Source organism: Cryptomeria japonica, chromosome 8, assembly GCF_030272615.1.
Source record: "Cryptomeria japonica chromosome 8, Sugi_1.0, whole genome shotgun sequence".
In the NCBI taxonomy this organism is placed as follows: domain Eukaryota; kingdom Viridiplantae; phylum Streptophyta; class Pinopsida; order Cupressales; family Cupressaceae; genus Cryptomeria; species Cryptomeria japonica.
Window position 1 is genome coordinate 714,972,323 of NC_081412.1, and position 13,671 is coordinate 714,985,993.

Here is a 13,671-nt window from a genome sequence, read left to right on the forward strand (position 1 = left end):
CATGTCTGGTATTTTCACTGTTCAAATTAGTATATGCATCACAAAGTCTTGTGTATGCATCACAAAATTTTGTGAATGTGTTGTAATATTGTTCATATGCGCTGAGATAGTTTATGTAGGCATTAGACTGTTGTGTTCGGTGTTTTGAGACATCTTGTCTTTTTGTTTTGTTGGTTTTGCTAGTCTAGAGGCTTTTCTGAGTTTCCTAATGTTGTTCTGAGAATGATTTATTGATTTGAGATGATTAATGTTGGGATCTAGGAACACTGAGAGGGGGGGTGAATCAGTGTTTTGTCGAAATGAATAGTTTTTAACTTTCTAGACCATGCTTATATATACCTGTAAGCAAATAAACATATAGCAAGAAACAAATAAACCATCCACATAAATGAACACCATAACACACAAAATTTATACGTGGAAAACCTCAATGAGGAAAAACCACAGAGGGATTTGTGACCCACAATATCAATTCACTGGCCATATGAAAAGATATTACATATAACAGGGGCCTGCACTTGCCGGAACGTACACTGCCTAGAGCATACTGCTCATCACTAAAGAGCCTCATTGACTACAAGCTTTCTACCAAAGTAAAATACTGAAAATGAACTCAGGAATGCATTTGCTATGCCAAATAGAGTTTTGGTTCTCGTTCTGCTCTGTATCGGTTCATAAACTTGAACTACTACCGGTATTACTTCTCCTCCAAGAATGCTTTCCAAGCTATCTACATATCATTGCATGATATAACATTCTCTTACAAAATGATCTCTATACATATATTTCACATCATACAGTTCTGATGTATCCACACATATTATCTAACATGTTTTTCTACATACTCTTAAAAAAAATGACCTAGAAAACTAACCTATATACCTATTACAAATAATATGCCTTATTCCGGCTTACAATACATTTACAAAAGATATTCAATGTTGGCCTTGACAATATTTACAAAAAGATTTATTAAGTAAATTCTCCTTTGATGTCAACTTCCAATGAAGTATTGATACAGATGTCAGTGTCGGTGTAGCCCTGAATGCTTCCAATGCCGGTATCTACCGATATATGCCTCCTAGTATTGGTTTGTGACTTCCATCAGATATTGTTGCCATCAATGACATCAAAATGAATCCAATGAGTTTCAATTGCCAATAATTAATTGCACTAATGGATTAAGCAAGATGGGAAATGCTCTATTTTTATTTTTTGTGGTCAAATTGGATACTTTTGATAATGAGATTTTTGATGTATGATGATTCTTGGTTGCCTATGTAAGGTTGTAATTGGCATATGTTATTCATGTTCTTGGAGATTATTATTTGATGTAGAACCTTGGTTATCCGGTTATGATGTATTGAGAGGCTATGTTTATGAGATGTATGTGTTGTCACCCTAAGGTCTAGGAGCATGCTAGGTGGAGTAGGCTTCCATGAGTCTACTGAGGTCATGAGGAATGGACTGCTAAGATTCCTTATGTTATGAAGTCAGGGTTTAGACCATTGGGATATCTCATTGGAGGTTTATGGTAATAATTAAAACTAATAACATAATAAATTAATCATAGGTGGGTTGGGTAGTAGCAACTCATCTTAATAAGATAATATATAAATATGGGGTACCCCATCTCATGGCTTGAAATACTAGAGTGAAGTATGGGAAGATCTAGTAACCTAATAAATCGAACTCCCTTTATTTCCTCAAAGGTGGAGATGGTTCTACATGTGTATGATGGATGTCAGGACTGAGTTCTAGGATATCCTTTGATGGTGATAGCATGTGATGACACTCTTTTCCTAGATGTAGGTCCTAGCACCTTGATTCTTGATTTGTGAGTAGCCTCTGGAGGTCTTATATTTATATTGATCTTTTACTTAGCCATATAATATGTGGAGTATTATCCTTTGTTTTTCAAGTGTCAACCTAGATCTATAGTGTGTGTGGGATCTTGGTTAATCTCCTACTACGGGGGGTAGTTCATTATGGTTCCACATGGTTATGTGGTTTGATGTCTTATTCGATTGGGATGTTCTTTGTTGGATTCTCTTGTGCATGGATGTGGAGTCTTCATCTCTTCAGATTGGATGGGCTTATGTGGCAAATTGATATAATAAGATTCATGTGGTATTTACTTTAGAAGGATTCATGAGATAGAGACATAATCTATATTATGATGTAAGAAGAGCCTGAATAGGATGTATTAGGTTGTGATAATGACTCTTGTGATAGGATTTGAAGTTGTGATCATTGTTATAATGATAATTTATTTTTGATATTCTATTGGTATGTAATTGGTTTTATAGATATGCATATAGTTTTAGGTGAATGTCTATGATGATTAAGTAAATGGATTAGTAATATGGTAATTAGTATTGGAAATGGAATATTTATGCTAAGGTGTTGAATAAGTGATTGAGATTAGGAACATTTGGAAATTGGTGTTTTAAAATGAATCTGAGGGTTTTAATGGGATTTGAATTATTAATGGATGTATTCATGATAGATAGACTAGTGGGGTATCTTATGCATGCATGAAAAGAGAAAGATTAGTTGAGTTATCATGCAATGTATCAAGGTAGTAATTATGACATTATGCTTATATAGATATGATCTTGATGAGGTTGTAAGTAACAACTTTGAGGTACCCTAGGGTAAAATTAATTATAGGGTTGTTTATTTCTGCTTGCATATAGTTCTTTTATGTTAATGTTCATGATGACAAAATGTATATCTTGTTAATGGATGTTAAATGCATATGAGTAGTTAGTTGTATATGTTGCATTAGAAGATGTTTAAAAAAAAAATTTACAATTTCATGTCAGTTAGTTGTATTTCTCCAAGGTATTTTATCAAGCATTACATCTGGTATCAAAGCTCGTGTTGCAAACACTGGGATCTTTGGTTAAGTTTTTTGATCTTATTCTTGCATTTGTGTTACGATGTTCCTTATAACCCAAGTTTTTCTTTGAGATTTGTGTATAAAAAAGGCATTGGGACCTTGAAGATTCTAGATATCTATGCATTGTGTTCTCTCTCTCTAGTCCTCTCTAGAAATCATAATTATGTGTAACATGTGTATTTGTTTCTTATGCTTGACTTTTGTATGCAAGCAATTTTTAAATGATTCTATGGGTTCTTGCTTTGCTATGCAATTTTTAGTGCTTTCCTAAATGTTAAAGGTTGTTCTCACTATATAAATGATTATGCTATAGAGTGAGGGAAATTATGTATATCCTCTTAACTAATGCTTGCTTATAGGATTAACCTGTCATGTTGGAATAATAACTTAATTTATTTGCGAATAGAAGTTGAAGTGTTTGTATTATGTGTATAAGAATTAATTAATGTAGATTATTATGTGTAATTAAAGAACTTGTGTGAGACACTTTATCTTTTCCTAGTATATGTACTCTTTCATTAATAATAATTGCTTAGACTTTCATAAGAGATGGCATTGGATTAAAAGATAATAAAAAAATAGGGATATGCAAATAAATTTATGGTCTTAAATGTCGAGTGTGCGTTCTCTAACACATTCAGGGCATTATACACTAGGAGACTGTGTAGCAGTTATTCCCTTTGGTGTGATTGATAATGGTGACCTTGTGATGTAGATTTGGATGAGTTGGCTATATTGCTTTGATTTATTGGGAGATTGAATGAAGTATCATTGGAATTAAATTTATTTTTGGGTTTCTTTAATTCTTCTTCATCTATTTTTGCTCTTTGTGGTGGAACTTGTCACACTTTATTTCTTATTGATTTCGGCAACAATTTTTCATGATTTAATGTTGGATTTGAGAATCTTTTCTTTTTGTACTTTCTTTTTTGTTGCTCATGCCTATAGTGGTCATTCTGAATGTGGAGTATTGTGGGCCCTCTTTTTGTGTTTAGTGTGCTCTTTATCATGTTCACTTCGACCCTCTGATAGTGTGTGCAAGGGAGGACACCGCAAAGAATTGCACTGGACCTAACAAACAATTAGATAATGTTGATATTAGTTAAGTAAATGAAATATGTTAATAGGATAAAGTGTATTGGTAACTTCATGGATTTTATGAAATGTTAGATAGAAGTCCATTTGGGATTGATAAATTTGTAATATATGAAATAGTTAAAAGGAAATAAACTGCTTATTCTCAACCTTTAGTGAGTGATTATGTACATCATGTGTAATTAATGGATAAGGGTGCTTTTGAATAATTTGATTGGATGTGGGATGCTTGAATGTTGTAAATCTTGTTTTCTCTTGAGTTTGTGGCACATATATTTCTGAAAATTGTACATGATTTTGATTTTATTTGGTCTTGAAGAAGGCTTATTCAAGGAATTTTCCCCCTCATATACATATATGACATGGCTTCTTCACTAATTTAAGGATGTACCTATGTGAAAAATATTGTGTAAAATGTATATTTCTCTTCTTAATTATGCCTAGTCAGATGTCAAGGGAGTGTTTCCATGCTTAAATGGTGTGATTTATTATGGGTTTTACTTATATATGCTAACTCGATGACATAAATCATAGTTTTATCTTGCAAATGTAGATTAAATGATTTTTTCTTGAAGATATTTTAATGATTTAGCATGCTTATTGTAATTAGTAGGAGTATTGTGACTCATTTTATCTCTTGTGAAATGCACTCACCTTGAATAATAGAGGCATAGTAATGAAACTTGTGTTGTCTTTATCTAACTTTGAGCTAGGAAATGTTTGAACTAAGATGTCTCATTGAATGATTAATCCTTAAATAAGAAAGCTTAGGCATATTATTTGTGATTGTCCTAAAGGAAAGAATTTAATTTTTCTATGTTCAAAAGATGTTTTGGATTAATGCATGCATTTTTTCAACTTAACACTTGTAACTTTCAGGAGTAAGTTGAGTCCAATGGGGGGAGGATTTTGTGCCCCTCCCTGATTCATATTTCCTTTGTGTACATCAATAGACCATATTGATATAGCTTAGTACACTTTATGATTATTTGATGGTATCATACTATGTATTAACCCTATTTCATGATTATATTGGATATGATTATGATTATGATAGTCCTCGGTAGTTGTGACTGTCTTCCACTGCGTTTGTGATAGGGACAATGTCATACCACTCATTCATGATCACGATATGGCATTGAAATTCCCCTTCACTTGTCGAGCTATTGCATGATATATGTTATGGTATATGTTGTTGTACGTATATTGGTTGTGACAGGTTCGCAGGTACTCGACATCGACTCCACCTAGCTTCACAGGTCTGAGTGTGTCTTCATCCCAATGGCAAGTTGATTAGAGATGACATGAAATCTAATTCTACACTCTAGGTTTAAGTTGGTACCCTGTCAGTCTTAGTTTTGTGGTTAGAGTTGTCTTGTGGTATTTTATATTACCCTATGATGGGTTGTCTTAAGGAGTTGTGATTATTGGTTAACTAAATTATTAATTAATTAATTTTCTTATATAGTTTATTAATAGCAAATTAAATTATTGGATGGCATTGGTATTTAAATGTAATTATATAATTAATTATTAAGGGTTATATTTATTAATGTTATTTTGTGGATCATAATATTTGACATTTATAATTGTGCATACAAGATTATTTATTTATTTATTATATTTTATATCTATGTGGAAGATAGTAATCGTATTGAGTTTAAATCATATTGGCTAGAGTATTTTTATATCTATCCATACATTTAATTATTTATTTATTGTGTATTTATCTATTTATTTTTATTTATTTATTTACTTACCCCTTGTTATGATTGACCTTTTTGGGAGTTGTGTTTATAAGATAATATTATTTATTTATATTATTTTTGTGGTTTAATATTTATTAGGCTTTTGATTTATTTATTTTATTTATTATCCATTTCTTTTTATTTATTCATTGATTGGTTTATTTATTATTATATTTTTTGATCGGTAATTTATTTATTATTTATTATTGTTTATTCTTCCTACCCATTATTTATTTATTATTTATCTTACCTACACTCTCTCATTATTGGCTGTGAGGTTGGAGATTGTTAATAATAATATTTTATATTATTATTGTTTTAATTTTCAAGATGGTTTATAAGAAATGTATTATTTTGGATTATTTGATTGGGTCTTTGTTTTATTCGGTTTAGTTTACTAAGCCTTTATATTTTATTTATTGGTTATTATTATTTATTTTTCATTTTTCCATATTATTTAATTATTTATCTATTATTTAATTATTTACCCTACCTACCCTAATTTATTATTCATTGAGATATTCTGGTAAGTTAAGTAATATTATTTTATATTTTTCTTACCTCAAATTTGGGTAGGGGTAGGTATGAAATATTATATTTCTAATTGGATAAATTTTGTATTGTTTGAAGATTTTGAGATTTTTGGTTTTGGAGCTTGGAGTTGGGATTGGGCTTCATCAGATTGTTGTCTTTCCATAACTTCTAATACCAAGTTGGAGATCTACTTCTTTTTTATTGAAATAAATTGTTTCTAAAAGATTGTCTATAGGAATAAGAAATTCATGTTGCTATTAAATTAATTATATGGTTTAATAATATATGTGGGGACTATTGTGTTTTGTGATTATATTTTCTAGAAATTATTGCCATGTATTTTGTATGGATGGATTGTTGGTGTTGGTTTGGTTGATTCAATTTATTTCATGTTTTGCCTTATTTATGCCTCATTTTTGTGAAGTTGGACTTTGTCTTAATTGTTTAATTTATTTTTTGGACTTGGTTTAATGTTTCTAGGTCATTTTTAGATTTTTTCCTTATGTCTTATTTGCGCTACTATATTACTTGTATATGCTAAATCTTTTCATATTTGTCCTACTCTACCTATTATATGCGCTACCTTGTTGGGTGTATGCGCTAGTATGTTTTGTATATGCACTGAATTATCTAGTATTTGTGATGTTTAAACTAGTATGTGTTGCAAAAGTTTCTGAATGCACTATAATGTTGTTCATATGTGCTAAGAAAGTCAATGTAGGCGCTATACTGTTGTGATTGATGTTTTGACACATCTTGGCTTTTTGTTCTTTTTTTTTGTCAGTCCAAAGGCTATCCTTTTGTCTTTTCTAAGTTTCTTGAGGTTGTTTCGGGAATGATTTATTGCTTTGAGATGACTAATTACACTAATAGATTGAGCAAGATAGGAAATGCCTTATGTTATTCTTTGTGCTTATATTGGATGCTTTTGATAATGAGATGCTTTATGATTGATGATTCTTAGTTGCCAATGTAAGGTTGTGATTTTGGTATATGTTGTTCATATTCTTGAAGATTATTATTTGATATTGTTTATATTCTTAGTACTCCTATTGATGTTTCTACATTCAAACCAATGAGTGATTTTGAAAGGACTATGAAAAAATTAGGGAGGATATGATTTGATAATGGAAAAGAATATTTTGATTCATTTGATGAAGGTCAGAAACAAGAAGTGGTAAAAGAGGTAATCAATTACCTATGTCAATACAACCAGTTACCACACGATATTAAAAAGGACATTTTTTATTGTTTACATTCAATTCTTGAAAGTAAATAGAAAATTCTTGTAGATTAGGATCATTAAATTATTGTAGAATCATTGTTCAATATTTTCCTGAGTTGTCTTGAGATGAATTATTAGCATTACTTGTTAAATACAAAGGACAATTTCATTCTAAATCATGGAGACTAAAGTTATTGGATGGAAAGATTGAATCTGTTGAAGATGATACTCATTGTATAGCTCAAAACATTCAAAGGATGAATGCAATCCTGAAAGGCTATGATAATAAACCTGGTCAGATTGAGACTGGAGCTCAATCGGAGCTAGAAAAAGAAGACATAATAACATCAGATGTTGTCTATCCTATCAAGAATAAGGATGACACAAGTTCCACAATGGCCATATTCTCAGTGGATGAAGTTGAAGATATTGATGATATTGTTGATCTAAAAGGTAATGACACTGAACCGATTAATGAAACTGACCAACAACAGGATATTACTGATAAATAGGAAGCAGTTGAAGCATCGGCTACATATAAAAGTGTAGATATTCAACCACCACCGATCAAGGACCATAATTTTGAGAAACCACTGCCACTGGTCTCTTTAACCACTCTGCAAGACCAAGCAGAGAAAGAGAAAGAGAAAACAGAGGAGAAGAGAACAGAGAAAAATAATGAAAAGGAAAAAGAAAAGGAGAAGCAAAAAGCTGATGATACTGATGATGACTCAATCAGTCTACAAGGTCCAATTGATGTTGAAAAATTGAGTGCATCTGAACTTATGGAATTGCTTTTTTTATGCAATCTAGGGCTCGAAAGAAAAGATTAAAAGAGCAGAGAAAAGAAGCAGAAATAGTTTAGACTGTTGTTGACATTTTGTCAAGTTTCCTACCGGAGACTGACACTGGTAATTTGTCTACCCCTATAGCCAAGCTTGGATAGCTAGTTACCGATGCTACTAACCAACTGAAATCAATTGAAGAAGGACCTAAGAAAGGGGGATGAAAGATAGAAGATATGAAAGCAAGCTACGCGGACCCAAGAAGGACGATGGAAGTCAATCAAGAAAGGGGGATGAAAGATAGAAGATATGAAAGTGAAAGAGCTTCTTGTGCGTTATCATCATTGAGCTTTATTATGGCAAGTAGGTTATGACAATCGAGGCATATGTTTGACCCAAAAAGTCATTGTACCTGTTTGCATGGAGATAAGACAGTCACAAACAAGGAATGCCCTAGTTCATACTAGACTCATAGTGTCCTCATATCCTTGGACAAGTCATAGCATTACTAAGAGACAATCCACAGACAGCAAAAGAAAATAGGTGACGATACCCCATCCTCGCCTTTCTAGTCAAAGACATCCTGGAGATAGAATCTCTAGTCAGAGACATCCTGGAAAAGCTAAAAGACATGTCACCAAAAGATAAAATCAAAAGAAAACCCAAGACTCAACACCAACATCCACTATAGTCCTCAAGTTTAGTGTCTCTTGTCACTTGTATAAGTCTTATTTGATTGTGGTCACAATGTTTACTTTCACAAAATGGATAGATAGCACTGAACCATAATGTTGTCTAAGTCTGTTGAAAGATTTGATTTGTTGAAGCCCATTGTTGCTGCTGTGTCTCATCTGAAACTGACTGAATCCATGAAACTAATACTTTATTGCTGAGAAGACGAAACTTTATTGTGGATCTGTGATGTAAATGTTTTCTTTATTGCGGATTGTGCGCAGATAGACTGAAGAAAGCTAGAAGAAACTATACTCCTCGAAACATGTGATGTTCTCAGTTCCACACCCATCACTAGACGTAGGATTTGCCTTAGCCACAGATAGGATCTAATTTATTATGGATGGAAAGGGAGGTGAAAAGGGAGGTTTATTATGAATGGCTAACCAATCTTGGGTAGATCAATAATAAGCCATGATGGGAATGGGTAAGTTTATTATGGATGAATTGGTCGTGAGTGTATGCAAAGTGAAAAGATGAAAGTGAATCCTGAAAGAGGGAGGAGCAATGTCTCTACGCATGGCGCTGGTGACCCAGTTTTCACCATGGTACTTGCCCAGGGCGCCACCAAAGTGGTTTTCACTGTTGGACGAAATTATTTCTCTTTACTTTTTTGATTTTTCAATATTTTTTTGTGTCACAAGGCACCTGTTTGCTAGGTTTTCACCAAGTAACAATTTTTTTTGTTTTATAATTTTTTTGTATTTTTGAAATTTTTGAATTTTTTTTATTTTTTTGTATTTTTTGAATTAGGATATTCCAAAGAGCTATGTGTAGAACCTGCGAAGGTGCATGCTGTTGATAGGATCCTCCAAAGGTTCACCTTCTGTAGTTGAGATCTGATATGCCCCAGATCCATATGCTGTTGTAATGATGTAAGGACCAAGCCAATTTGGTTCGAACTTGCCCTTCTTCTCTCTGTCTTGCTGATTTTTGGGATTTTCTCTGAGAACTAAGTTGCCTACCTCAAATGTGCGAGGCTTGACTTGATGATTGTAGCTGCATTGTTCCTTGACTAAATGATGTGTAGCTTGAGTGTCTGTCTTCCTTGATGAAGGAACTGCGATAGAATTACTAGTGTGTGGACTACACAAGCCCGTATGCGTGTCACCTAAAGAAGTTTGGGCATCCCTGATAACAAAGCCCTTCGAGAAAGCTCCATTAAAGGTCCATGATGTATCACCAGAAGAGAAAGGATGTGTGGAACAAGTGGATGAGTGATGAAGGCTTATGATTGCGAAAAGAAGTGAAAGTAAGATAGCATGATGGAGACTTAAGATCAACAAGTATGCTTTATGACTTGAAATTTTAGAGCTTTTGCCCCTAGTTATTTTGATGTTAGGGGAGATCAACTCCTTTTCCTGTTCTTTCATAGGATTTTTATCCTTGACTTTGATTTTTCCAGAGTCCAATAGCTTTTGATTTTGATTTGGACTAAAGGACTTCTCTTTAGTTTTGACTTTTGGTTTTTTCTGTTCATAACTTGATTTTTCATCCCCAATGAGTAAGGGCTTTTGTAATTCTTATTGATCCAAGTCTGGAAGTGGAGTGGAAATGGAAGGAGTGGATGAAATGATAAGGCTATGTGAGCTCTCAAAAAGACTGGTGATATGCTCAGTAGATTCTTTGTTGGAACCACTCTTAGGACTATTGATATCAAGAGTTGCTTGCACCACTAGAGGAGATTTGCATTCAGACTTAGTAGCCACAACACTAGGTGGTTCATACCCAATTCCTTGTAAATTGTTTATAGATTGTTCTTGTTGACTGAATACCTTAGGAGATAGTGGGAGTTGGTCAACATGAAATATATACTCACCACATCCTAGGTCTTTAACCTTGAATTTTTCTTTGAGCTCTATTTGTTTTGATGTAGAAGCTTTCAATGATTTTGGATCTAAATATGCTAAAGATGGAACAGCTTCTTGATTAGCTGGAATTGTTATTTATGATCTAGGTCGTAGATTGTTGCAATATATGAATGGATTTGGGTCAACATTAACTGTTATTTCAACTCCATTGTGAGGAAACTTAATGCATTGGTGATATGTATATGGGACTGCCCTCATTTCATGAATCCAAAGACGTCCTAGTAATATATTGTATGTGAGAGCTAGGTCTAGGACTTGACAAACCACATCCTTTGTAACTAGCCCAACTCTGAGAGGTAAGGTGACTGTGCCTTTGGATGAATGCTCTTCATCATCATATGCTTTGATAGTAATTTTGTTTGTAGAATTCATAGCTTTATCAGAATATCCCAATTGTTTAATAGTGCTCAATGTACAAATGTTCAAACTAGCTCCTCCATCTATCAGGACTCATTTTATTCGATGTTTGTGTATGAAGGCTTCAATGTGTAAAGGTGCATTATGTGGCTAACTGATGGAGGTGTCATCGGCTTCTGTGAATGTAAGAGAGTGTGGAATGGAAAGGTATCCCACCATGGCTTGAAACTGGTCCACGTTCAGATCAGTAGGGATAGTAGTGTCTCTCAAGATTTTGTCAAGAATAGCTTTATGTGCGGGGGATATGTGTAATAACTCAAGGATTGAAATGAGCGTGGGTGTCTTCCCTAATTGTTCTACAAGGTCATACTCAGGTTTGGTTGATGAAGAAGCGGTGTTTTTAGTTGGAGCACCTTGCAAAATGATTTTACCTCGACAGGTTATAACATGACATTCAGAGGTAGGTTCAAAAGAAGATCCAACACCTTTTAGGACAATCTTGGTTCTCCGAGTAGAATTCTCAGATGCTTTGTCCTTGATGATAATGGTAGAGACATAATTGTCCATTAAGATGTGATTGATGGTTGAATCACAGTTGTAAGATGCTCTGGTATAGTTGGTTTGATCCTCTGTGGCTTTAGCTTTTCCCTTGTCATGTTTTGGGAATGGTTCCTTAAACATCTCATGTTCTTGATTAGACGAATGTCCCTCAATCTCAATGTCACCTCTATCAATGAGATCTTGTATGATGTTCTTCACTCGATGACAATTTCCTGTCTTATGACCCTTTCTCTTATGAAATTCACAATACTCATCATCGTTCCACCAATTTGGTTTAACCTTTGGTTCATATGGAGGAAAATCTGGAATAGTGATTACCTTGTTTGCCACTAGCTTCTTGAAGACTGACTCAAGTGGTTCTCCCAATGGGGTGTACTTCCTTCGTGATCTGGAAGTTGTTTGAGTATTCACTTGATTGTTTGTAGAACTTGATCCCGAAAAAATGAATTTGGGTCGCACTGTATTGGCATCAACAACACCATCATTGACTATGTTCTTGTTTTTATTCCAAAATCTTGGCTTCTTTTACTTTAAAGTCATCTTTGTTTTCCTTGAATATCTTAATGACTCCTTGTTCAATTAGGACCTTCTTTGTTGCTAAGCCTTTTTCAATAATGTCCTTGAAGGTGGACAAACAAGCTTTACTTAGATCATAGCCAATGTCTTTGTTAACATTTTGTGTGAACATCTCTATCATTTGTTTTTGTGGGATTTCACAAGAGCATCTGCTAGCTAGATTCCTCCATCTTTGTAAAAATGATGCAAAAGACTCTCCCTCTTTTTGCTTGGTGTTGCACAAAGTAGTGACTGATATGTCTGTCTCTATGTTGTAGGAGAAATGTTGAATAAATGCCTCTGCTAGATCACCCCATGACTTAATACCAGGTGGAAGTTGGGAGAACCATTCCATAGCTTGATCACCTAAGCTTTGTGGGAATAATCTCATCAAATATGTCTCTTCTACTGCTACCTCAATGCAAGCTATGAAAAACTATCTTATGTGCGCCTTAGGATCCCCTTTTCCTCTATACCTATCAAACTTAGGTGTCACAAAGTGTGTAGGAAATGGAGGCATTGGAATGCTCTTGTCAAATGGATAAGGACATATGTCTCTCATTATGTATGTTGGCTTCAGTGTATTTATGTCCTCCATTTTCTTTTGTAAGTCCCTGATTTGTTGCTCCAAATTGCTCTTATGTGGAGATCGACTTCTTGGACCCTACCCCATGCTTGAGGCACTAATTGGAGGAGGAGCATGTTGCATATATGGATGATATTGATCATACACATGTTCATATGGAGGAGGTCTATAGTTATGCTGCATATATGGACCACTTGGTATAGATTCATGTTGAGGAACGAAATATCTATTTTGTCCATGTATACCATACTCTACAGGCATGTCATGTTCTAATGTGTTGCCCCCAAATTTGACATGGGGTTTCCTTGTGTCCAAATTTTGAGCATGCCTTTGAATATCCAATTGCTTTGGTGGTTGATCCTTAGCATTGGTATGTGATTGAGCATATCTTTCTACATAAGACTTCCATAATGGTCTGCGAAGGTGAGTATCATATGCTTGACCATGTTTATAAGGGACGTCTGGTTTTTGAAACAAAGATGATGGTGATTTAGGCACAAGATGTGGTCCTCTATTGCCTCCACTATTAGGGCTTCTTTGATCCATGTTGGAGTGAGGTTGTTGCAAATGTCAATTTTCCATTATTTGAGACATGTCAAAATCATGAGGTATCTTGGCTCCACTTTGTGCCATCATTTGTAAGAAGTATTGTCTATCCCTCCTCATTATTTCCTCAACTAATCGATTGAAATGGGGATCCATAATGGATTCTTCCAC